Source organism: Neophocaena asiaeorientalis, unplaced genomic scaffold, assembly GCF_003031525.2.
Source record: "Neophocaena asiaeorientalis asiaeorientalis breed wild unplaced genomic scaffold, Neophocaena_asiaeorientalis_V1.1 scaffold15, whole genome shotgun sequence".
Taxonomy (NCBI): Eukaryota; Metazoa; Chordata; class Mammalia; order Artiodactyla; family Phocoenidae; genus Neophocaena; species Neophocaena asiaeorientalis.
In genome coordinates, this window is record NW_020185328.1 from 14,800,879 (window position 1) to 14,826,138 (window position 25,260).

Below are 25,260 nucleotides of genomic sequence, written 5' to 3' on the forward strand. Positions count from 1 at the left end.
ACATTTGGGAGTTATACTTTATTATTGAGTTGAAACAAACAGTGAGAAGTTAGATCACATTACAGAATATAAGATATTTTAAAATATTTTCCCATGCTTAATACCACATTTTCCTCCCTAAAATTATAAAATGAATTTCATGCTCACAAAAATGGCAAACTGATTACCCATGAGAAATCTGCTTTCTATTTGTTTAACAGGTCTAATATAACCAGCTATATCTCTGCTTCCTTACACAGAAACATCTTCCTGTGTTAGATTCGAGCAAATTCAGAGGGTGAGGTTAAACAAAACATATGATTAATTATCAGAGACTGCTACCCATTCACGGGAGGATGTGTTCAACATTATAATGGTACAGCTGGTATAGCAGGGGTCAGTGACTTTTTTTTGCAAAGGGCCAGATAGCAAATAATTTTTGTTTTGTGGGCCACACGGTCTCTGTTGCATCTACTCAACTCTGCCATTGTAACATGAAAGCAGCCAGAGACGATAAACATAAATAAATAGGCAGGGCTGTGTTCTGACAAAACTTTATTTACAAAATCAGATGGCAGGCTGGATTTGTAGCAAAGGGCATACTTTGCTGACCCTTGTGTTATAGCTCCGATGGACCACAAAATAAGGCATTATGTGTCTTCAGGCAGATAAGTTTATCATTACACCATTCCACTTGCTATGCGACTGGTAAAATACAGATATGAGAACCCAGTTATCCTGCCTTCTAATACAAATACTAGGACATTACCAAGTCATGATATCCAATTGCTACCAATTTAAGAAATATCCAGAAGGTAATAATTTTTAAACCATTCATACTATGTCCCCTGTGCCCTTTAAAATATTATCTTCACCACTTTCTATTTAAAATTTCCCCTTTATCCAGATTTATAAAGCCTGAAATAATGTGGAAAACTGGCAATATTATGGTACATTTTACTGATGGGGGAAACCAATACAGATAATTTAGGTCCATAAGTGACTAAAATTGTCCTTAAATTTCATAGTTTGCCTATCTACATACCCCAAATGCACAGAATAATTGCCAACTTTATTTTGTGCTTACTACATCAAGTATTTTATACATTTCAAAGCAAGGTAGAGAATTTACAGTTATTAAAAAAAATTAAGTCTACCAAACGACAGTATAGTGTTAGATTAAAGAATTACACAGATTCATCTCTCAACAATAAAGACATCACTACAAATTGTTTTGTGCAAATGTTTGACCCGAGTGCATAAGAAAATATTAAAAATGCTAGCTTCACTATATGGCATCAAAGTCCCGGGAAAGTTGAATATATGCAGCAAAAAAAACAGCATCTTATTACCAGGTGATACATCCCATAATGCTCACACTCTTCTATAATTCTCCCCTAAGTCCCAAACTCCAAAGGAATAATATACTTTTAAGAGTCTGAAATATGATAGAATATATAAAATGTGATTATAAATTATATATATTAAGTTGCAAAATATTTTTCCGTGATATTTGCTATTATGCAATTTTTGAAAAGATGAAAGATCTATGGTCTGACATTGATTTCTCCTTAAGCTAACCCAATCAACATGCTCCCACTTGTGGGAGTTGGAAAAAGCAGGGCATAGGAAGTGAAAGGTCCTCTTAATATACCACCAACACTCCTCACAAATGGGTTCTGCTCTACAAAGGGGACTGTCCTCTTTTTTTTTTTTTTTTTTTTCCGGTACGCGGACCCTCACTGTTGTGGCGTCTCCCGTTGCGGAGCACAGGTTGCGGACACGCAGGCTCAGCGGCCATGGCTCACGGGCCCAGACGCTCCGCGGCATGTGGGATCCTACCCCGGACCGGGACGCAAACCCATGTCCCCTGCATCGGCAGGCGGACTCTCAACCACTGCGCCACCAGGGAATCCCGGGACTGTCCTCTTTTAAGAAAAACTGAAATGACCAAGAATGGTAAAAATTTGGGCAAAAAAAATCAGAAACTTTGTTTTGACAGAAGCAACAGTAAAAATTTGCCTTTAATAAAATGTATTTAGAAAATGTAAAAATGGCTCCTCTTTAAATTTGACTTGGTAACTGAAAATTCCACCCAGTATAATCATTGGGTTTCTACCTCACTAAATCTTCACAGATTTTGTCCTGTTATGATAATCCCACTATAAATATACACACACACACACACACACACACACACACACACACACACATATATATATATATATATATATATGCTAGTATCCAGATAATTTAAGTCCAAAACATATTTTTATTAAAGTTGCACAAACAAAACCATTTAAAAATTACCTGAGTTCCTGAGTTCCCTAGATGATTGCCACAATACCTTTAAGAGATGCCATCATCTCATAAGAACACGAGCTATTCATTTCTGTAGATATCCACATAATATCATATAAAGGATATGAAGTAAAGTGTACACTGGCAAAAGTCACTGTTTTCAGGTTATACTTATATACATACATGCAAACAGACATAATTGGGAACATAGTCTAAACAATGTCTTATAATCACTATAGATTAAATATGAGTACATTTTTACTCCCTGAATAATGCAATGTCAACAGTAGAGGTGTAGTCATGGCTCCTGAAGATTAGATTCACCTCAATGCCTCTGAGAGACAGGTACTGGCTACCACATTGGTTAACAGGTTTTAGTTCCCTGGAGTCTCTGTGTCTGCTCATAATTCAGAGTTTTTGCCAAATTTTCTTTACCCTGGAGACCTCTTCCCTCCCCTTTTCCTCTGGATACCTGCTTTTTGTTGTCTTCCTTTTGGTCTTTTTTGAAAGTGCTCCCTCTTCAAGTCTACCCTAAATTCAAATCCAAAGTGCTTGCTCATTTGGTCCTATGGCAAGCTGTATTTCCTCTAAAATGCTATAATGTAGTTAAACTGACTACTCATATTCATGAAAACTCCCTAAGGGCAGGAACTCTGTCATACACATAGTGCAGTCTTGTTAATATTGTTGGATAAATTAATGATTGCATTTACCTAAGTTTTATTATTTTCACTCCTGCCACCATATCAGAAAATAGCAGGATTTGTTTTAACAGAGTGCTCTGATGTTGCTTTTATAGCCTTCTTTATCTACCTCTTAACATATCAATTCCAAAGATGTTTAACTTCTCCTTCTTGTTTAGCCTTAAGTGCATCTCCTTCCTCAACTTCCAGAATAAAAAAACAATAGTTGATTGTACTAAGGTATGTACTCTTTTACTTTTGCTAAACATAGAGACAAAGACAAAAAATTAAAGGATAAATCCAAATCTCCAACCTGAGCCCAATATGTTGAATTTTGTGAATAAGCGTCTTTCCTGATTCTCAGCATCCTGGAAGCTCAAGTGATGAGTGATAGCAGTAGGACAAGACATGCAGAAGGAAATGAAGCAGAAGGAAATATAGAAAAGACGTCACCCTCTTTATTGTAAAGAAGGAAGTAAGTTTCTCAAGAAAATTCCTTGGTATTTAATCCTACGAGAGATTTCTTGCACAGAACAATTTATAGAGGGCACTGTGGTGAGCAGTATCACCCACATTGTTATGGAGAAAGAGCAGAAATTAAATGTATAGAGCCAATACTTGTAGCTGTATTTGATAAAAGTGAAAGGTGTAACAATGAAGTGAAATTCAGGGAAGGTGACTGGGTAGCGGTGCCTAATTTGATCAAAGGAGAACATTTGATTTTCCATAGAAGAGTGTAAGGCCAACTGGCCCGAGGCAGGGGAACGCAATCAGATTCACAGGTTGCGTCAGACCGAAACTTTCCGGACCACCCAGTTCCAGGAACTGACCTGGGGACTTTCCACCCGGCCCAGCCTTCCCGCCTTTCGAGGGGCGGGACTAACGGTCCCAAGATTGATGCAACCGGTACCGGATATTGCCACGATACCGAAGAGACCACCAAATAAGGAGTATCCTGCGCCCTCCCAGATTCACCACACCCCTTTCCCTTCTTCCCCTATAAAATCTTGCCCAACCCTCGCCCAGGTGCGACTTCTCTGGCCCCTTTCTCTCGGACCAGTGAACCTCGCCCGGGAGCGCTCCCTAATAAAGCTCACTTGAAGCTTTCCTCTGTTTCGCAGTGCCGTTTGTTAAGATCCGACCTTACAAAGAGGACCGGTGGCAGGCACCTCAGAGATCTCCCTTGAGCTTGCCGTTAAGGGACTGTTGCTAAGAGCCAAATAACAATTAGTTCAAGGTTTTCCTGTAGGACAAAAGGACTAAAGTCTTTTTGTACTTAACAGAGTTTTAAGGATACATTCTTAAGCTTTGAAAAGCCAGGTGAGTGTTATGACTTTTATTAAGAGAATTAAGGATTCTCCATACTATTCTCAGCAGAATGGAGAAATTGTCACCTCTTCAAAGATGTACCTACAGGAAAGACAAACAAAAAAACTACTTTTGTTTTGTTTCACATCGGAAAACCCTTGGAACAAAACTTTTGATTAAATCCTATATAAAGGCTTCAAATTTTCACAACATCGCAACTCAGAGAGGGATATGGTCTGTGAAAGCATTCCTTCAAATTGATGCCAAACTTCCATGATGGCTAGAGAAAGATCCAGTCATAATCCTAAAGGACGTGTGCAAGGAAGTGGTCTCACAACAGTCAGAAGAAATTAGTGACAAAATTCAGCTTTAATTAAATTGATGCATTATGCAACTCTCTGGCTTATTTGATGCTGACCGCATAACTATTGGAGAATGTCTGGCAGAAACAATAACCTCTGTTTTGCCATGATGCTTTTTCCTAGCCAGCAGGCAGCTCCTAGACCACATAGTTCTTAAGACTACACCCACCTGGTTCACAAAAAGGAATTAGTGTTGTCAGCGCCTAGGAACACATTTATCTTCTTATTCACTCTCTTGGGTAAACAGTTACTAACTTTTCAGGCTGAAGCACCCTTAGAGGACAGTACCATCAACTTCCTTGTAGATAGTCTGCTTTCTTGAGTGGAAGAGTTGGGGTCATTCCACTACAAGGATAAATGACTCCAAACTGGAATGCCACTAATCATGTTCCTGATGCTCAAATAAAATCATTTGCCCTTTAAAACACACAAAGATTTTCTGCCACTTTGTGACCATATGAGCTGCGTTTTAGAAGTAAATCAACATATTGCAGTTTGTGAAGTAATCTTTAGTACTTAATGGATTTTATACAATATAGTTAACACGTCAACAGTGATAGAGAAGTAAATATTAATCTCCCTAGTCAATTATTCTAAACAGAATTGTCACCTTAAAGTAAATGAGTTTTTATACAGCTGCCTTACCCTATGTCAAAAGGAATGGCATAAACAAAATCTGAAATTATGGATTTGGCAATGTGTCAAGTATCTCAAATGCCTTTTTGAACTTTTAAATATTTTTTTTTGCCATATCCAAATTATTTTGCATTTGATACAAGTAAAAATACTAATCTACGCACAGAAAAATGTAAGCAAAGGTAATGTCTTCTGCCCAAGAGAAAGATGGTGATATGCCAAAAAAACTCAGTAACTGCCTCTTTTTTTATTAGCTTATAGCTAGACTATAATGCGCATTGGTATTTATGCTTCTGTCCTGAGCATAGCTGGAAGCAGAAGACTGTGATTACAAATCTAAGTAATCTGGAATCTATAGGAGGCAGCAGGCACAAGCAGAGAGCACGGAGAAATGTATACCAAGACTTATGAAAACTAGGAGAGGGTAGATAGTAGAATATATTTACTGATTATTAAATCATATTTTTAAATTGACTTTTCAGGATTTCATTATATTATTATGAATTTAACATATTGTACTAGTTTCCTATTGCTGCTGAAACAGCATAGCACAAATGTACTATCTTATACAACTTAAGTAATTCTTTATCTTAAAACAACACAAATTTATTATCTTACAATTTGGGGGGGTCAGAAGTCTGACACTGTTCTCACTGGGCTAAAGAAAATCAAAGTATCAGCAGGGCTACATTCTTTCTGGAGGCTCTAGGGGAGAACCCATTTCCTTGTTTTTTTCCAGTTTCTGGAGGCTGCCTACATTCTTTGTTTCATGGCTAGATTCTTCCATCTTCAAAGCCAGAAACATCTGGTGGAATCCTTTTCATGGTTCAATTTCTCTGCCTCTTTCTCTTCTGCCTTCCTCTCCTACTTACAAGGACACTTGTCATTTTATTTGGCCCACCTGGATAATCCAAGGTCAGATGATTAGTGACTGTAATTCCAACTGCAAACTTAATTCCCCTTTGCCTAACTTAATACATACACGGATTCCATGTATTAAGATGTGGATATCTTTTTAGGGGAGAGAGGGAGTCATTATTCTGTCTACCACAGGTATTATCTATGTTAAACACATATTCCTTTTAAGTCTCTTTATCCCTTAAAACCTTTTATTCATTCATCCCTTTTAACAGAATATCAACCACGTCTTGCATGGTGCACCTGTCCTTACCTACACTCTCAGTCCCATGAACCCCAGGTCCAATTACAGCAAATCACTCACTTTTACAAACAGATGCTGCAATTTCATGGCTTAGTCTTTTGAATTTGTTGCAAAGACTGCCCTTCTCCACCCTCAGGGGAAGCCCAAGTATTATCTCTTCTCACATGTATCTGTGTCCTATTTTATTTCCCAGTGGATCCATAATGTAGTTTACTTACATTGATATTGTCAAGTGCATGTGAGTATGTGATCACTAAGTGTATGACTAGCTCCTCCCTTGTATGGGGAGATGCAGGAGGACAGAAACTGTCTAGGCTCATCTTCACCTCTCCAGCACATAGCAGGGATCTTAACTTAAATGATGTTCTTAGTAGAAAGATGTGTTTTATAAAAAGTGACCTAATCTGTGTTTCTTGTGTTTAGACCATGCTCATATTACAGAATAGTATTCATTCTTGGGCCGTCTTTCAAATGCATTTTATACATTTTATCATCATGGGGAGACAAAATACACAGTCAGGGTCACATCATCTCAGTGTTTCTCTTTCTCTACTATAGTAGAGACTCAACAGAGTTCATTGCCAAATGAAAGAATGGACGTGAGTCCCAAAGATAGCCCAGAGATTGCAGAGGGCTAGGGTAACCAAGGCTAGCCAGGAGAGGGTACAGAAGAATTCAAAAAAAAAAAAAAAAAAAGATTCAAAAGCAGCTCCAAAAATTATACAGGGTTAGAAGAAGGAAGAATACTTATTCATATACCTTGATTCACGGGGAACAAGGGGCAATTCTTAACTAAACCAGGGTGAGGAAAGTGAGATAAAAATTTCATCTGCCTACCAGATGGGCATATTAATATTAAACTCTTATTCAGGAAATTCTATTGCTTTCTTATAAAAGAGATTTTTAGCTGTTTTAAGATCTTGATTCCATATCTTTCGAGGCGTGTTTGAAGGAAAGGGAAGTGAGAGTGGAGGGATAAGACTTTAATGTTTAGTTTAATGTACTGAGAAAATATTTATATTTGTCCCCAAAACATTAAATCAGAACCAGCTACATAATTTATGGGTCCCAGTAAAAAATGAAAGTCTGGAGCACTTGTTCAAAAATTATTAAGGATTTCAAAACTTATTAAACCAAGCATGGGGCCCATCTAAGTTCAGGGCCTGTGCAACTGCACAGATTATATGGTTGGGAAGATGACCTTGAATCCATATCTGATTTTTAACCATAGCTATTCAGAATAACAAAAGATTTTACTAAAGTTTAGGAATATTGCCTTACCTGTTCCATCATACTTAAGGACTGAAATAGAGCAACACACTTATCAAATATTCAGAGGTTTTTTGATTGAAACAAACAATGTTTATTTCATCCAGTACCACCAGATAATATAGAATGCACACAGACTTTGGAGCCAAAAAGAATAGGTTCAAATCCCATTTCTCACCACCTAACAGCTATGTGAGCTTGAAAACTTACCTCTTCCTTGTTTCATAACAGTGTAATAATAATAGTATTTGCCTCTTTAGTGTTGATGAAGGTTAAATGAAGTAATATACATAAAGTATTAGAACAGTTCCTGGCACACAGTAAAGACTATTTAAATGTTAGGTATTATTATTGTGCCTAATTATGAAAGGAAGTTCCCAAGCTTTAAGTGACTTGCCCACCATCTGCAACTAGGATGTATCGAGAGAATGAATGTCTTGCTAAATAGAACTCTTTCCATGACACAAATATCATAAAGTGGTCTACTTCATGAAATTACTTTTTTTTTTTTAAACAGGAGACTTAAAAGAAAAAAAAAAAAAAAAAGCCCTCAATATAAGTCCATAATTTAAATGGAAACTTAGAGGAATAAAATTCAACTTTATTAATTTCTTCATTCATTCTGTCAATGTGTGTTTATTGAGCATTTCCTTTGTGCAAGCTACTGTGCTAGACTTTAAGACTAAAGGCTATAAATCTTATGTGTACTCAGCATATAATTCAGTAGGTAAAATTCAAGGTTATCTGTAATACCAGGCTATGTGAGCCATCGTATGAGGGGTCTACAGTGTTCAAGGGTAGGAGGGAGGAAAAGAGTCTGACTTCACTGATTAAGAAATTCATCCCACAAGAAATGACATATAGGCTGGGCCTCCATTAAATGTGGATGGATTTCAATAGCAAATACCAGGATGAGAGAGTATTCCAGAGAAAATAGCATGAACAAAACCAGAGAGCTGAAAATATGTTATTTCAAAGTTGAGGTATTTTACCTTTTTATTCTACCTTGTTCTAGACAAGACTTAAAGTATCCCACTAGGATACATAAATTGCAACAAGGTAATGTGATTAACGATTATATTAAAGAACCACTTCAGGTATCTCTTGGTTGAGTTTAGGTTGCTAATATAGTAAGAAGCAAATTTGGAAAAGTGAATTGGGATCACAGTTTAATGAATAAGAAAATTTTATTTTATTCATAGCAGTCAGGAGCCATAGAAAAATGTGTGAGCAAGAGCTGAGAGGATATTAATTGGGCACTTGAAAGAGCACTTGGGCAGCAGGCTTGAAGATGGGTTGAAATGAGGGGTAAAACATATGAAAGTGAAAACTAACCTCAGGAAGGAAATGTAGACAGGGAGTAAAAACATTTTGTGATAAGACTGTGGCAGTAGGAATGGAAAAGAAGAGAAAGATGGGAGAGAAAATAATAGAAGCATTCAGGGAAAAAAAAAAAAAGGGTTTTAATTAAAACAGGAGCAGAAAGGAAATATCTATGCAGAGTAAGTAGGGTTTATTTCGGTCTTGTTTGCTTGTTTGTTTTCATTTAAGATTGATTTAAATTCTCAGGGTTTTTGCTTCTGGTTGTAACCTCATCCTCTCCAGAACACCTGCCTCCTGCCCTGGGTCTAGCGGGTGAGAGGGAGGCGGGCAGGTGATCAAACTTCCTTTTCATTTAGGCAGGAATGAAGGACTTTGGGGGGAATACAGATGTGTGCATGTAATCAATTTCAGCAGAGCTGTCCCGGAGAGCTTCACAGCCCAGGACTGGACTAGAGAGATGAAAATAATTCAATTTGGCACTCTGTAGCTATAAAGAACCTTTCAACTGAGAATGCCTGAATATATTCAACTTTCAGTTAAATGTACTAATCAACCATCCACATTGTATAAAGAGCAAATAACATAAAATAGCAGGAAAATTGTCTTACTTTAATATGTGATTTTGAAATGTTTATGATTACCGCAAATATTTAAAGATAAGGTAAACCTGAATACACAGCAATGCCTCATTCTCCCAACTGAAAGATTTTGGGGGGATGAAGGGAACAATTTGAATATATAAACCTTGAGGCAGGTAGATTAAATAGATGACAACTGTACTTACAATATTTATTAATTTAATTATACATGTTTAAATTTAAATATTTTACAATAAAATGTAAATTTATAAATTATGTCCACACTTGAATTTTACGGAATAATTTTATCAAACCTTTCTCATGATCTCTAACATCGGTGACTCCTCCATACCAGAGTTGCCCTTTGAGCCATCTTCCTCAATCTTCCAGAGCACAGCTTCTGTCAAATTTGTTTGAATTCATTTTGAATTCATATATGATCCTGTCACTAGAAATTTTATTTGCAGTTACAAGCGTCCATTCCCATACCATTCTACCTTTTTTTTTTTTTTAAATTATCCTGAAGGCATATTTTTATTATCTCTATGAGGTAAAATTTTACCATTTATCTTTTAAAAATGGTTTTAAGAAGGCTTTTTTTACAGTGAGATACAACACTTACAGTTGTGAGATAATTTGTCCAAAAATGACTAAATGTATTTATTTGCCTTTTTTTTAAGGGAATCTATCATGTGATATATATATAAATATCACAAACTAGCAATTAGAAGTTATCTCAAGCTAATGTTCAAAATAAAATAATTGAAAGATCATTCCATAATATTACAGACTTTGTGAGAATTCAAATATATGACAATTCATCCTTTTTAGGGTCTAGATTTTTCAGTGAGGAAAAATAATGGCTTATGTTTAGTGGTAGATAGTAATTGAATATGAATGTGTCTCATGTTTTGCCAATTTACATTTTAAGCTAAAGAATGAAACCAAAACATAACAACTGCCCTTTTCTTGGTTCCTCTTTGGTAGCTATTCCTCTCATGTAAAACAGAGAAAGAAATCATCCTATCTATTATATGGGGATAACTCACAGTACCAGCTACATAAATTTTGGGGGTTTCGTGCAAAGTGAAAATGCAGGGCTCTGATAAAATACTATTAAGTAGAACTTTAAACAGAGTGCTGGGCCTTTCCCAGCACAGGGCCCTGTTCGATTGCACAAGTCCACACCCACGAAGCCAGCCCTGACATCTAGTGCTGCTTGTCCTGACTGTGTCTTGAGGTAATTATGGAGACTGAATGAAAACAAGGAAGATTCAAGTGCACCGACAACTTTTAAGGGTTGCTTATGCGTAAGGGAGTTTTACATTCCTAAAGAATTAAGAAAACCTACCTGAAATGTCCAGTCTAAGTTTGCTGTATTTCTAGAATATTTCTTCTTTCATTTGGGTTCATAAACTGCAGCTGGGGAAAGGGAGAGAGAGAGCAAGGGAGAGAGAGGGGAAATAAAATGGGGAAAAAAATTAAACATAGAAGGTGGTATCACCATACGTTTCAAAGTTTATGAATAACTGAAAGTTTTCTGAGAAGAAAAATAAAGATTTCATTATTTGCATAGATTACAAGTCTAGGAAGCGTTTTTTCTGTGGTTGTTAACTAAATCATATCTCCTTGATAGATGGTCAGTTATTTGTCAGTTTATTTCCACAAAATCACATAGGTCTCTTCACAAGAAACTTTTAATTTGATATGAAAAAAGTTGTCATTAGAAGATCTAGTCTTCTACATTATAGATGTAAAGTCATGGCTGTGACTTCAGAAAAAGTCCTTGCTGTGACTTCAGATAAAAGTCCTGTCCAGCTGAGGAAGAATCAGATGAACATTTCCTGCTATATGTAAAAGTAACAAGGAGACATGAATTCAGAGATGAAAGATCAAAATGGGAATTGCAAGGGGTGTAGCAGTCTTTCTTCTGATGCGTTATATTTGGGAAGCTATAAATTCACACTACTTTAAAATTGAAATTACAAAAAGGCATCAGAACATGTGAACATACTTATTTTCTAAAATTATTTGACTAAATTTTTTTACTAAAATCTTATAAGAGTTCACTGTAAAAATAAGATACATTGAAGGGAACATGTTGCTAAAATACAATACTTCCCTTACTGGCATAGTGCATTAGCAGTTAGCTGATCATGAAAAACAGGGTGATCTTCTGGAAAGAAGTGGATTTAGCCATTTGTAACTAAAGGAAGTGCATGTCTGAGCAAACCACAGGAGCAGAAAACGTGAGATCTTTTGAAAACAAATTAATTGCAGATTGTGTGGTGCAATACTAATTTAAAGGCAGTTCAGAAGTTCGAACAGACAATAATTTGGATTAGCAAAGTGGTAAACTTCCCATAGAGTGAATGCTCTCTAAAAACCTTGAATCTCCCCAATTTGCAGGAGTGGTGCCCAAATATGCAAAATAATCTGGCAGTGCAGAAAACTATGATAGGTGAGACAGGCCTCATGAAAGGATAGGCTTCAGAGCCACCCAAATCCAAATCTGGGCCCATAGACGTGTCACTGTTTCTCTTTGAGCCTTGTTTTCCTCCTCTGAAAAAGAGATAATAATCATATGGGGTCATTTTAAGAGTTAGAGTTAACACTGTATATATCATCGATTCCAAATCATGATTGCTTTCACATTTCAACAAATCAGAAATCAGAATGTGTCTTACAATTGATGGTGACTAAGATTCAGTAAATGCAGTATATAAAATTTCTGGCACTTGGAAATACTCACTTAGTTATAAATTACTTTGACTAGCTTTGTGTTAGCCCTTTTCAGCCTCTATTTAAGCAACCTCAAGCACTTTCATTGTGTCCCCTACACAATGAAGATTTTCAAATTTGTCAACATCAGACTCAACTCCTAACCTGAATTTGAGCATAGAGTATAAGCTTTCCAGCTAGGTGACTGGGGGAATGTGCTCATAACCCCTGCACACGAGTTATCTAACATGCCAGCTGGTGAGAAACCTTCTCCATAGGGTCTTTGTGATGAGTATATACGACGAGTTATGCCGTAAATGTACCTACCAGAGTAGCTGAAAAATGGTGGGAAAATAGAGTGAAAAATGTGTGCTATTTGGAAAACAATACACTTGCCTTCAAAACCAAACAATCCATTCCTAGGTTTATAAATTTGGAATGTTATTAACTTTCTCTTTCTGAATGCTTATTTTATTTTCTCATTTATAGAATGGGGATACTAATAAAATCAACACAAAAAAGATTCATTTATCAAGTGAATTCATTAATATAATAATGATATATATTACAGATTCAAAAATTGTATATGTGATTATGTATGTAAAATATATACTATGTATGGTATATATTACATAGTTAATGTCATATATTACATATGATATATAATATGTATAGTATGTGTGTGTGTGTATGTGTGTAATTGAGCACCTATCATACATCAGACTACTCTTCTAGGCTTTGGAGAGTCAGACATAATATATGTCAAGTTCTTGGTTTATAACCTTCCTGTGCCTCCCTCTGCCTCCACTTCCTCATCTATGAAGAGAACAGTATTACCTACACAAAAGGATTATTCTAATGAGCTGATATCTGTAAGTGCTTGGAAGAGTGGCTAGCAGAGAAAAGCATTTAGCTATTATCTATTATTATCATCTTTCTCATGCTGCATTATGTAGTGGTTAAGGCACATGCTCTAGAACCAGACTGGTGGGGCTAAAATTACAGGTCCACCATCTACTAGTTGTGTGACCTTGGACTATTACTTAACTTCTCTGGGCTCTTCTGTTTTAGCATCTAGAAAATGGAGATAACAATATCTACATTATGATGGTTATGAGAATTAAATATTACAATATTTGTATAGCACTTAGTGTCTGGTACATAAAAGCTCTATATAAGTACTTGCCAAATCAGATTAATAAATAAAATTCTGCTTTGATTTATATAAAGTTCTAGAACAGTTCTCTCTATAACGATAGAAATTAGATTAGTGATTTCCTATGGTGGGTGATGGGAGTGGATTTATTGCAAAAGGACCAGAAGGAAATTTCTGAAATGAAAGCAACGTTCTGTATCTTGGTGGAGATGGTGGTTGTCAAAATTCATCAAACTGTATACTTAGAAATGGGTGCATTTTATTACATGTATATTATACCTCAATAAAATTGAAGAAGCACATTAATAAAAAATTCTCGTTCCATCGCCCACAGGCCAAAATTGAAATGATCAGAACAAGAAGAATGTGATGTTGTATAAGATCTGTGAGGCGGACATATTTTGGTGAGGTCATCCACTGTGTGTGGTTAGGAGCAACGACTTTGGAATCTGATGCATCGGAGTGTAGACTACGATATTTATTAGGTATGTGATAAAAGAATAAACATTGCTCCTATATAATAGATGAGACGAATGAAAAATGTGCCCTTGGGCTTATCACATCACTCTTCTGAACATTAGTTTCCTCCTTTGTGAGTTATGGGAATTGGGTCATTCCTGAGGCCTTTCACTACTAAAATTCTTTGGGTTTATGGCTTAGAAATACCACGCTTAATTAGTCAGAGATAGAACTGGAAATACTTTATTTTCTTTCCTTTCTTTTTCTTAACTTTTAATCTTCAGGATCAGTACAAATTAGGGGCAATTTAAATGAAGACAAGAATGAGTAATTCTTCTTTAAATCACCACTTGGTAAGTCTATAGAGTTTAAAGCTTTATTTGTAAATTGGTATTTTTTAGTTATTTCTTAAAACTGCTATTGTCTGTGAATATGATGTCTGACTCACTGAGGTTTAATTTGCTTTGGGGGTCTTAAAAAAATAAACTGCACAGCGGTACACTTAGATTCCTCAAATTCCAATTGATGTAACACTCATTATCAAAAGGTTAATGCCAGAAATAAAGCTAGCCTCACATGCCATTACTACATGTTTGAGTGATGGGAGGTGAGCTAGTGCTTGTACTGAAGACAACTTATTTCTGTCTGAAAAATGTCAGGAAAACACACTGATCAAATATTTTGAAGATATATGATTTTTTTTTGACTATCACACATATAGTTTATATTTACACACACAAATAAAACAGTAAGATTTTTAAAAATATGTGTATGGTGTATGTAAGGAAATAGATTTTTTAAAATACATGTAGTTGCTTCCCTCTACTTTTACACAAAAGCTTTTGTTCATTCTTATGGCAGATGAGCGTTTTAGAATTGTGTAATACAGGTTTTCATACAGATATTTAAGACAATTATGAAAAATGTGTCCCTTGGCGTATCACTATAACGATATCTTACTATTGTTCAATATAAATGAGAAATTTTAGAAGGGTATAGCCTCATACATAAGACTATAAACACATACTTAGCACTATCTTTTTTTCTTAATAGTTCCAATTACCTCATTAATATTTGTTTAGATGCAGCAAGCAGAGAATATACTTTGTAACATCTGTTTGTTGAACGGGGTTTTCACTGAATCACAATTGCCCGCTAAGAGCTGCAACAAAGAAAATTATGAGAAGATTGTTTCTGAAGCACAAATGCTTTTTGGCTGTTGTTTTCCAGCAGTGAATATGCTTTTAGGAAAAAAAAAAAAAATTAAAGAAGAGACAAACATTAAAGAGAGAAGCACTGTAGTCTCCCCAGCTGTGTATGTCACATATCCTGTGAATGGGGGTATCATTTTGTTACTGGTTAGCTAAACAACTGCTTACGTGATCGATAAAGAACATTATCTTAAATCATAACATGAATTCCCAATATCATATATAAAATCAATAAAACAAAGAACAGGACTGAAGTGTTCCACTAAAACATTGCCTGCTGCTTTGGAAAATAATATTTAGTAGGTTGGATTTTTTTGTTGTTGTTTTACTAATTATGAACCCAGTGGCAGTTTATTCTGCAGTAAATCTGCTTGTGTGAGATTAAACCTGTTATTGAACAGAGTTTTGAATCTACTGCAAGGCACTCATCACTGCTGGAGAGTGAACATTGCTGTTATCTCATTTAAAAGTTGGCCAGCAAAGCAGCCCATTTGTTTAAAATGCAATTAAGCTGGTGTCTTGAAGAGAAATTAGCAAGGAGTACTTCATTTTGGAGGCATAAGAGGTCTGTTTGTAGACACATTAATCCTGTGATTTGGGACATCATTGAAATTTGGGACTCTGTTCCGAAAGGCTGTTCAGAACACACAAGCACAAAGGGAAAGCTGGGTGGGTAGAAGGGTCAGCTCTGCTCTTGATCAAAAGGAATCACGTACACGTGTTCACATCCTAAACCCCCAGCCCTGCCTTGCATTTTACGTGCTCCAGTTGAAGAAATTAAAAAGCGAGTCTAATGAATGTTGCTGCTGAACTGAATAAAAAAGGTCAGCCATTTTTCACATCAATGTACATATGATACAATTTATTTTTAGAAGGAAATATATAGTAATTTCACTGCTGGATAATTGTTTTAAAAATGCTCGGTATTGAGTCTGTTTTAATTTCACGATGCAATGATTACTACAAAAACAATGGATAAATATTTGTCATAAAATTTCCCAGAAAATCAATTACATGAAGCAGAAAACTTTTTTTTGAACCAGTACACTTTCAGATTTCTTCTGTTCATGCTGTTTCTAATTCTAGAAAAAAGTAATGTTTTTGATAATATTACCAAATACAGTGTTTTCCAAAAACAAAGATTTTAGTTTGCAAAAAGCAAAGGTACTTTACAATGTTTTACTTATTTCTCCAGGTAGTAACAATAGTAAACCAAAGCATGATATTAAAAAATACAGCAGAGGTTTGAGGTAATTACTTAGATGAATCAAGCAAAAAACAATCTAAATCATAATAATCATTCACTGAAACAACAGATTTTTGTGGTATCTTTAATATCAGGTATTAGAATCTCCCTCCTGTATGACTTTCTGTAAAGTGATTGGCATGTGGGATATTTGTGTGTTGTAAAAATTAAACGGGTGTCTATCCTCTCAGCCACCCATCTTTCCAGTATTTTGGTCTGTACTCCCAAAGGAAGTGGAATAGCAGCTCACGTTAATGCTTCAGTCAATCCTATGTGTTGAAGTAGCATATGCAGCGATCAGCTCTGCAGAGCTCTCCATTGACTCAGAGATAGTTGGAGATTAACTCTGTAAGAGCCAGAATTGTTTTTAAAATTAGTTGTGCTGCAAATCATTCTAAAAAATATTCCCTGTACTTCCCCGTCATCTTTAACAGAATATACTGAGTTTTGCCACTTATTATGAATCAGGGTCAGCATCATAAACATCAGTTTTTAGGTTGAACTAAAACACACAGACACACACACACACACACACACACACACACACAGCAGAAGCAGCTTGTGTTTTCAAGCGTGCTGGGTTGAAGTGCCCCAGGCAAATTTTTTTTTTTAAATAAATTTATTTATTTATTTATTTTTGGCTGCACTGGGTCTTTGCTGCTGCACATGGGCTTTCTCTAGTTGCGGTGAGTGGGGCTACTCTTCATTGTGGTGTGCAGGATTCTCATTGCAGTGGCTTCTGCTGTTGTGGAGCCCTGGCTCTAGGCATGCGGGCTTCAGTAGTTGTGTCTCGCGGGCTCCAGAGCACAAGCTCAGTAGTTGTGGCACACGGGCTTAGTTGCTCCGCGGCATGTAGGATATTCCCGGCCCGGGGCTCGAACCCGTGTCCCCTGCATTGGCAGGCGGATTCTTAACCACTGTGCCACCAGAGAAACCCTCCCCAGGCAGATTTAATAAAATCCTATTCAAGTTGCCAACACTGTAACAGCTTCAACAATATTTTATTCAAATTATCATGTAACCTGTCTAAGCTCCTTGAAGGCAGGGGTGAGCTGCATTCATCTTTGTCGATCTAGCACTAACCACAGTGCCTGGATCATTTTGAACACAACAAATAAATTTTTTTCTCCCTGTAAAAATGCGAACTGCTCTATATTCTTCAATTCTAATTAATGACATCATCATCTCTGATCCTCTTCAAATTATTTGTTATTTTATATCCTCTTATTTTTTAAAAAATTATTGTTGTTTTATTTTGATAGCCTAAACGGCCACCCTCTCAGGGCTGCCAGCAGCCTGTCTAAAGATTCCTTTCTTTCTTCACTATGCCCTAGCAATTGCAGAATCAGCTCTCTTTTCTCTCTTCTCTTTTCTCTCCTCTCCTTGTTACAATAGAAATTATTTTTGCTTCTCCATGAGAGTTTTTCTTTCTTTCTTTCTTAATTCAAACTACACTTGAGCATAAACTCTCTGCAATACGGGAAATGCGATTTTTAAAAAGGTTAATTTTTATTTCTTTGACTATGTGCGTTTGGACTTTTTCTTCCCTTCCTTTTAAAAAAATGTTTATTTTTTAAACAACTGTTAACTTAAAAGCTAGTTGAATTTCATGTCTTTTAAATAAACTTTTCTTATTTTTTGTACATTTTCCACTGGGTCCATAACGTTTTTCCTAACTGTTCAGGATCCTTATATATTAAGAATTTAAGATTAAGAGTATGAACTCTGTGTCATAGTTCTTGAAAATAATTTGTTCAGTTTGCTTTTCCTGTTAATTCAGTTTGGATTTAGAAGTTCAAAAGTTTCAAATTGTCATATAGTTATCTTTATGTATCTTTCCCTTTCACATTAAGAAATAATTAAAAAATTCACAAATATTATCTTCTAGTTCTTCATGGTTGGAATTTTTACATTTAATTTTTTGTTCCACTTGGAACATATTTTCATAAATGGCTTGAGACCAAAATCTGAATGGATTTTTATCCAAATAACCAACCAGTTGCCCCAGCTCTGTTTATTGAATAACCTTTTCCTCTCCCCACAGATTTGTTATGCCTCCTTTATCATCCATGGTCTATGACTGGGCTACTTGCCAGTCACCTAGGAACCATATTTAAAAGAAAATGGGACAGTGATTATAAGATACAGAAAAAATGTGGATGCACATGCCTAAGCCTTAGAGTATTTAGAGTTTTCTGGGAGAGACTGACCTGCCCCAAATATTCCTTATAAACTTTTGTCTGGTTTTATCAGCATCTAGTCGGCTGTGTCCATAATGCAACAAAGCTCTGCTACTCCATGCAATAATGTTTCCTTAGAAGAGAAAGTTAGTGGATAATCAGGAAATAGAACTTATGTTGAAAAACTATTTAAGTTATAAGGTAGCCTTTTCGTCTATACTTATACTTTGGGAATATTTGTTATCAAAACCATATTTGCCTTGCATCCTACAAAGTAGAAAAAGATATTTGCAGTGCATCTATCTGACAAAGACTTGTATCTAAAAATGAGATAAAAATAGACAGCTTAATAGGAAAATGGGAAAATATTTGAGTGTATACTTCAATAAAGAAGATGTACAAATGGCTAATGAATATATGACAAAGTGCTCAGTATCACTAGTCATTAGAGAAATGCATATTAAAACATCAATCAGGGGTTTCCCTGGTGGCACAGTGGTTGAGAGTCTGCCTGCCAATGCAAGGGACACGGGTTCGCGCCCCAGTCTGGGAAGATCCCACATGCCATGGAGCGGCTGGGCCCGTGGGCCATGGCCGCTGAGTCTGCACATCCAGAGCCTGTGCTCCACAATGGGAGAGGCCACGACAGCGAGAGGCCAGCGAGAGGCCAGCGTACCACAAAACAAACAAACAAACAAACAAACAAAAACATCAATGAGATACCCTATCCGCCATCAGAATGGTGGATAAAAATAAAATGAATACCAAATATGGTTTTGGTGACTATATTAAAAAACTGCAACTTTTGTATACAGCTGGGGAATGTAAATTAGTGTAACCATTGAGATTAACTGTATGATAATATGTACTAAAACTGAACAAAGGCATATCCTATAACCCAGAAATTATACTCCTAGGTATACACATACAATAAGTGCATTTTCATGATCACCAAAAGGCATGTACTAGAAAATTCATACATCTTCATAATAACTTTACACCGGAAACAGCCCAAATGTCCATCAGCAGTAGAATGATAAATATATCACAATATATTCAGAGCATGGAATACTATATAGCAGTGTTTATGAAAATTAGTGGGCGTCAGAATCATCTGGAGGGTTTGTTAAATCACAGAAGGCAGTGCCCCACCCCCAAAATTTATCATTCAGCAGGGCAAAGTGGGCGTTCAAGAATTTGCTCAGAAATTTGCATTTCTAATTAGTTTCTATGATGCTGACACTGATGCTCTGGGGACACGTTTTGAGAGTCACCGTGACACACTATGAGAATGGACAATCTACAGCTGCCACAACAGTATGTACGAATCTCACAAACCTGTTGCTGAGCACCAGGAGCCAGGCATTGATATAAGAACATAAAACAGGCAAACAGGGCTTCCCTGGTGGCGCAGTGGTTGGGAGTCCACCTGCCGATGCAGGGGACACGGGTTCGTGCCCCGGTCCGGGAGAATCCCACACGCCACGGAGCGGCTGGACGCGTGAGCCATGGCCGCTGAGCCTGCGCGTCCGGAGCCTGTGCTCCGCAGCGGGAGAGGCCACAGCAGTGAGAGGCCTGCATATCGCAAAAAACAAAACAAAAAAAACAACAGGCAAACAAATTCCTAGTGTTCTGAGTTGGGACAGTGGCTATACCTGGAGGAGGAGGAGTGTTAGAAAGGAGGCCAGGTGAGTCCTTCAGGGGCATTGGCTCTGATATTCTTCTTGCTCTAGTTGCCTGATATAAATAGATAAATAGATAGATAGATAGACAATAGATCTCTACACACACAATCCATGTATATGTCTATAGGTCAATAAAAATTATAACTGTAATATAAAAAGTCCAAATATTATACATCTATCTCCCAAGTTAAATCCAATAATCATGATAAATTCTAGTCCAGAGTATGTGTTCATGTAACTAAATATCAGATTTTTGAACCTCAACCGAGGATTTCTAACTATTAATGAGGCTGTATCAAGTGCAGCAGGAACACCTGCCTGCTTCTGCTCCAGGTCTGCAGGCGAAAGCTTTTCCAAAGTGTCCCTTCAGAGCCCTGCAGACTAGGTGCAGTCTCCACCCTGTGGCCCTCAAGTAGCTCACCTGCCGGCTTTCCATGCTGCTGCCAGGTGGTAGGCTCTTAAAGCAGCTTTAAAATAAAGAGAGAAAATGAGGGAAAGGAAGCAAGAAAAGGAAGGAAAAAGAAGGAAATACTCCAAGAGTGAAGAAAAAGAAAAATGCCTTCCAGCTGAAGCAGGGCGACAGAAAGTTCCCTCATAAAGAGTAAGTGAACACAGAGCTCAATCTTGAAAAGAGGAGAGAGCAGGAACATGTTTTACTGATCTTGATGCCTTTTTCTTAGTGGATATACTTTGCTATTGCCCCAAACGAGACCCTGAAGATGGTGAAAAGCCTCCTAGAATTTTTACCCTTTATGCTTCGCTGCTGCTATTGTTTCCCTCTCAGGGTCATTCTACTTCAAAGCCAAGTTAACGAGACAAAAGTAGATCTTTTACAAGGTTAAAGTTGCTTTCACAGGGGAAAAAAGAAAACCTTCCATAAAGACCCTAAATTCTCTCCATCCATTTTCCCCTGGTGCTCAGTGTTTCTCACTGGCCTGCAGGTTAACCTCCAGCTCCTGACACCCAGCATCGTTTTACCTCACCCGCAGCCTCTGCAGTGATCCTTTCATTTGTTTTTTCGAAGATGACCTCATTAGACCTGATAGCTATAACAGGTTAACTAATGAAAGGAAAATTTGCCTATATGTTTATATGTTACTGTTTTACCCCCAAAACATTGGGATGAAATAAAAATATGATCAGAAAATTTTTTAAAAACCATGTAATATCTCTTTTCTACTCTTTTTGTTTTTTTTTTTTTTTTTTTTTTCGGTACGCGGGCCTCTCCCTGTTGTGGCCTCTCCCGTTGTGGAGCACAGGCTCTGGACACGCAGGCTCAGCGGCCATGGCCCACGGGCCCAGCCGCTCCGTGGAATGTGGGATATTCCCGGACCGGGGCACGAACCCGCGTCCCCTGCATCGGCAGGCGGCCTCTCAACCACTGCACTACCAGGAAAGCCCCTCTACTCATTTTTTGTGTAAGCTGGTGGCAGGGTTCATCAGCATTTTATATAGGAATATTGGCTCTTTCACAGCCAAAAGATACTCTTTTCTCTCTTAACTGTTGAAAGGGAGGGGAGTAGAGGGAAAACAGAGAAGAAATACTAATTGCAATTGTCAATTTTACATGCCAATGCTTGGAAACCCAGAGACCAACCCTACCAATAATAAATGTAAACTATGAGAAAGAATGAACGCTTTTGAATGCTAAGAGGGGTGTGGGTAGGGGGAAGGGTTACAGAAAAATAAATAAATAAAAGCAAGTTCTCTTTCTTTGCTGAGTTTATTGCCTAACAGCAAGCAATTTAGAAAGTAAAAGAACAAGAGACCCAAGATTAACAGAAACAAAAGAGAAAGAGATAAAAGTGTATCTATATTGAAAAAGACACAGGGTTTGCTTGAGATTCCAAGGCTGCTGACTGGTTCAAATCAACTTTGCTTAAAAATTACATTCTCTTATCTGTGAAATGATCTATCAAGTCCTATTCTCTTATCTGTCTTTTGTATTTTTCAGAGCCATTTCTTCCATACTCTTTCACTAATTCTTCAAATCGATTGTCAACGTTTTCAGAACTAGAACATATTCTCTTTCATTTGTTTATTATTAGTATCTTACCTCTATATCCCCCCCAAAATTATATGAATTATAAATATGTACAGAAAAATAAAATAAAATTTGCTAAAAAAGAAAAATAAGATAAAGGGAAATCAAGAGAAGGAAGAGTAATATTGAGTCAGGGATAAAGTTAGTGACTGAAACCAATGTCATCATGTGTTACAGACTTGGGGAAAAATGGGCTGGAAATTTGGTCTGTGCTTCCTAGGAGCCTGTTCCAAAAGGGAAACACACTGCATCTGCGTGTTCTTTTCAGAACATAAATTTAGTCATATCAAGCTTTCCCAACATGCTGAAAATCTTCAATGACTTCCCATCTCCCCTTTCATTTCTTCTCTGACCTCACAAATGGGTCAAGTCCTTATTCTGTGCCCTGAAAATGGCACAATTGTGTTCTTCACAGAACACATTACAGCTTCATTTCAACATTTTTTATAGGTTAGTATATTTCACACCTGTCTCATTTATTAAACTCTAAGTTCCTTGAGTATAGGGACCACATCTCTTTGTGTTCATCAGTGTATACATATACCTGTCAGTGTTCAGCATGTCATAAAATTTCACTTAGTTTGTTAAAAAAAAAAAAGAACAACGGAGAGGCAATCTTTTTTCTTATTGAAACCTGACAATAAAAATGTCCCTGATAGAGCCTCATAAAAGGAGAGTGTGTGATAGGGAAAAGCTGCCCTCAACAATCTCCTTACAATTAACGTAGGGTGAAGATATTTACTCATAAACATCCTTCAATGACAGTTCTTCAAACTGCCATGATACTAAGGCACAGTTTCATAGTAGCAGTTCAATAGCAGTCCCAAATGATCCAAAGATAAAATCAGAACAGAGTAAAGAAAGATTTCATATTGTTCAGCTAATCCATCACAAATAGTTTTCACAATCAAGTATAAATATAGAGCATCAAATAGAACCAATACTTGGAGTGTAGATATTTTTAAACTAATGGACAGCAGAGCCATACCTATAAGAGTCAGTCAAACTGAGGTAACCTTGATGTTTGCTTATGAAAACTAAGAAGCCCCACCAAGACAGAGGCTGACTAGAAGTTGAAGCTACAGTTATAACTAGTATTAGTGGTAGATATTTGAAATGTAATCATCTCATGAATGAAGCCCTCCCCACTCCCTCTCAAATGATATTTTCTTTATCATCCTCCACTTAGTGTAGCCTATAGTTCCTTTTCCTGAGTGGACTGAAGGGACTTTGTTGGTTTCTGAGAAAAGGTCTTTGCACATTCTTTTCTAAAAATACATCAGCTTAAATGTTTAACAATTTACGTCCTGAAAATTAAAAGGCATAAACTTTCATCAATATTTTATGGTGACCCAGATCTAAAATGGTTGGCAATCAACAAAATTATGTATAAAAATAAATTTATGAGATTAGATGTTAATCAGAAGAGTTGGTGGTGGAAAGAATATAAAGAGTTGCCAAGAAAAGTTTTGTCTCAACTGGAAATGAGAATTGAGACCTAGTACGCCAGGCAACTTAAAATCTTCAGGAATGTATGGTGGGTAAAATAGCCTCTGTTCTTTCATATTAGTTGGAAGGGAAGAAGGAAGGAAAGAGATGTTATGAACCAGAAATCATTTTACACTTATACTAATGATACATGGTAAATTATGGAGATATTAATTTGTGTGTGGGGTTTATTTTCCCTTCTGTTTTAGAATGCTCTTCCTTCTTTGTTAGCAGTTGGAGAAGGAAAGGGTGATGCTGTCTCAGGTTGGGAGATGGGGCCAGGACTATTTTGTAAATTTGACTACTCTTTAAGAAAGAGAACACAGAAGTAAATACAGGACAAGAATTTCCTTATTATGGTACTAAAGAGATATTTAGGTCTTGACATGTTTTCTTTGCCTGCCTTGTGGTAAGAAAGGCAGTTAGCTCAAGTCCTGAATCCTTGAACCTAGCTGAATCTTCACTTAGTGTGGGCTGCGCTGACCACCAGATTTCAGGCAAACCACTGTGAACAGTTTAGATGTCACTGGAGGGTATGGGGAGTGTCCATGTATATGCTGTCCATATCCTTTGCAAAGCTTATTAGCTAGTTTAGTAGAAAACTGAAACGAAAGGAGTTCTACACATATACAGAGTCATTATTATACTTGTCTTTGAGAACAGGCCAGATGCTGTGGTCTGGTTAGTCAAGGGGTATCTAATTCCAGAGGTACTCACATGACTTTCCAGATGTTTAGTTTCTGAGAATCTGAATCCGACACCTGGAAGACTGGACTGTGGGTTCTCTGGAAATGAAGACTACAATTTGCTAGTTTCTGAGAGAGTCCATGGCTAAAAATTCTCTTGCACACAGCAGCAGTGGATTAGCAGGATATCAGATGCGAGGGCAGCAGCAACCAACACTAAAGGGCCAAAGCTTTGGTTGCTGAGCTGTGTTCTCATGAGTGAGTTTACCGTTGAGCAACTAAATGCCATCAATGGTGTCATCTCCATTCAAACTGCCCGTGGGAGCTCAGGAAGGAGCCACACAACTTGCGGACAGAATGGAAGGGAAATTTCTCCATTCTCTGGCAGCACCACGACTCTGGGAATTTTGTACAATCCAGCAGAGGGAGCAAGAAATCCCAGAATGAGTGATATTAGAATTCTTGACAGTATTGATGAGTCGGATTTTTCTTGTACTCCAGTGCAGCCTTTATCTGTTACACAAGGAAGCCTTAGGGATCCAAGGGATTTATTGAGACTGGAAAAACACAGACCAAATGTTTTCTTAGTAGGGCTATTAGAGCTAGAATTAGTCCAGTTTATGCCAACACCAGAAAAGAGTTGGAAAATGCATCCAGGACAAATGATAGCAAGTTAGAGGAAACTAAAAAAAAAAAAAAGAAAAAAAAAAAAAAAAAAAAAGGAAAAACAAAAAATCAAGAGTGAGTTTACCGTTGAGCAACTAAATGCCATCAATGGTGTCA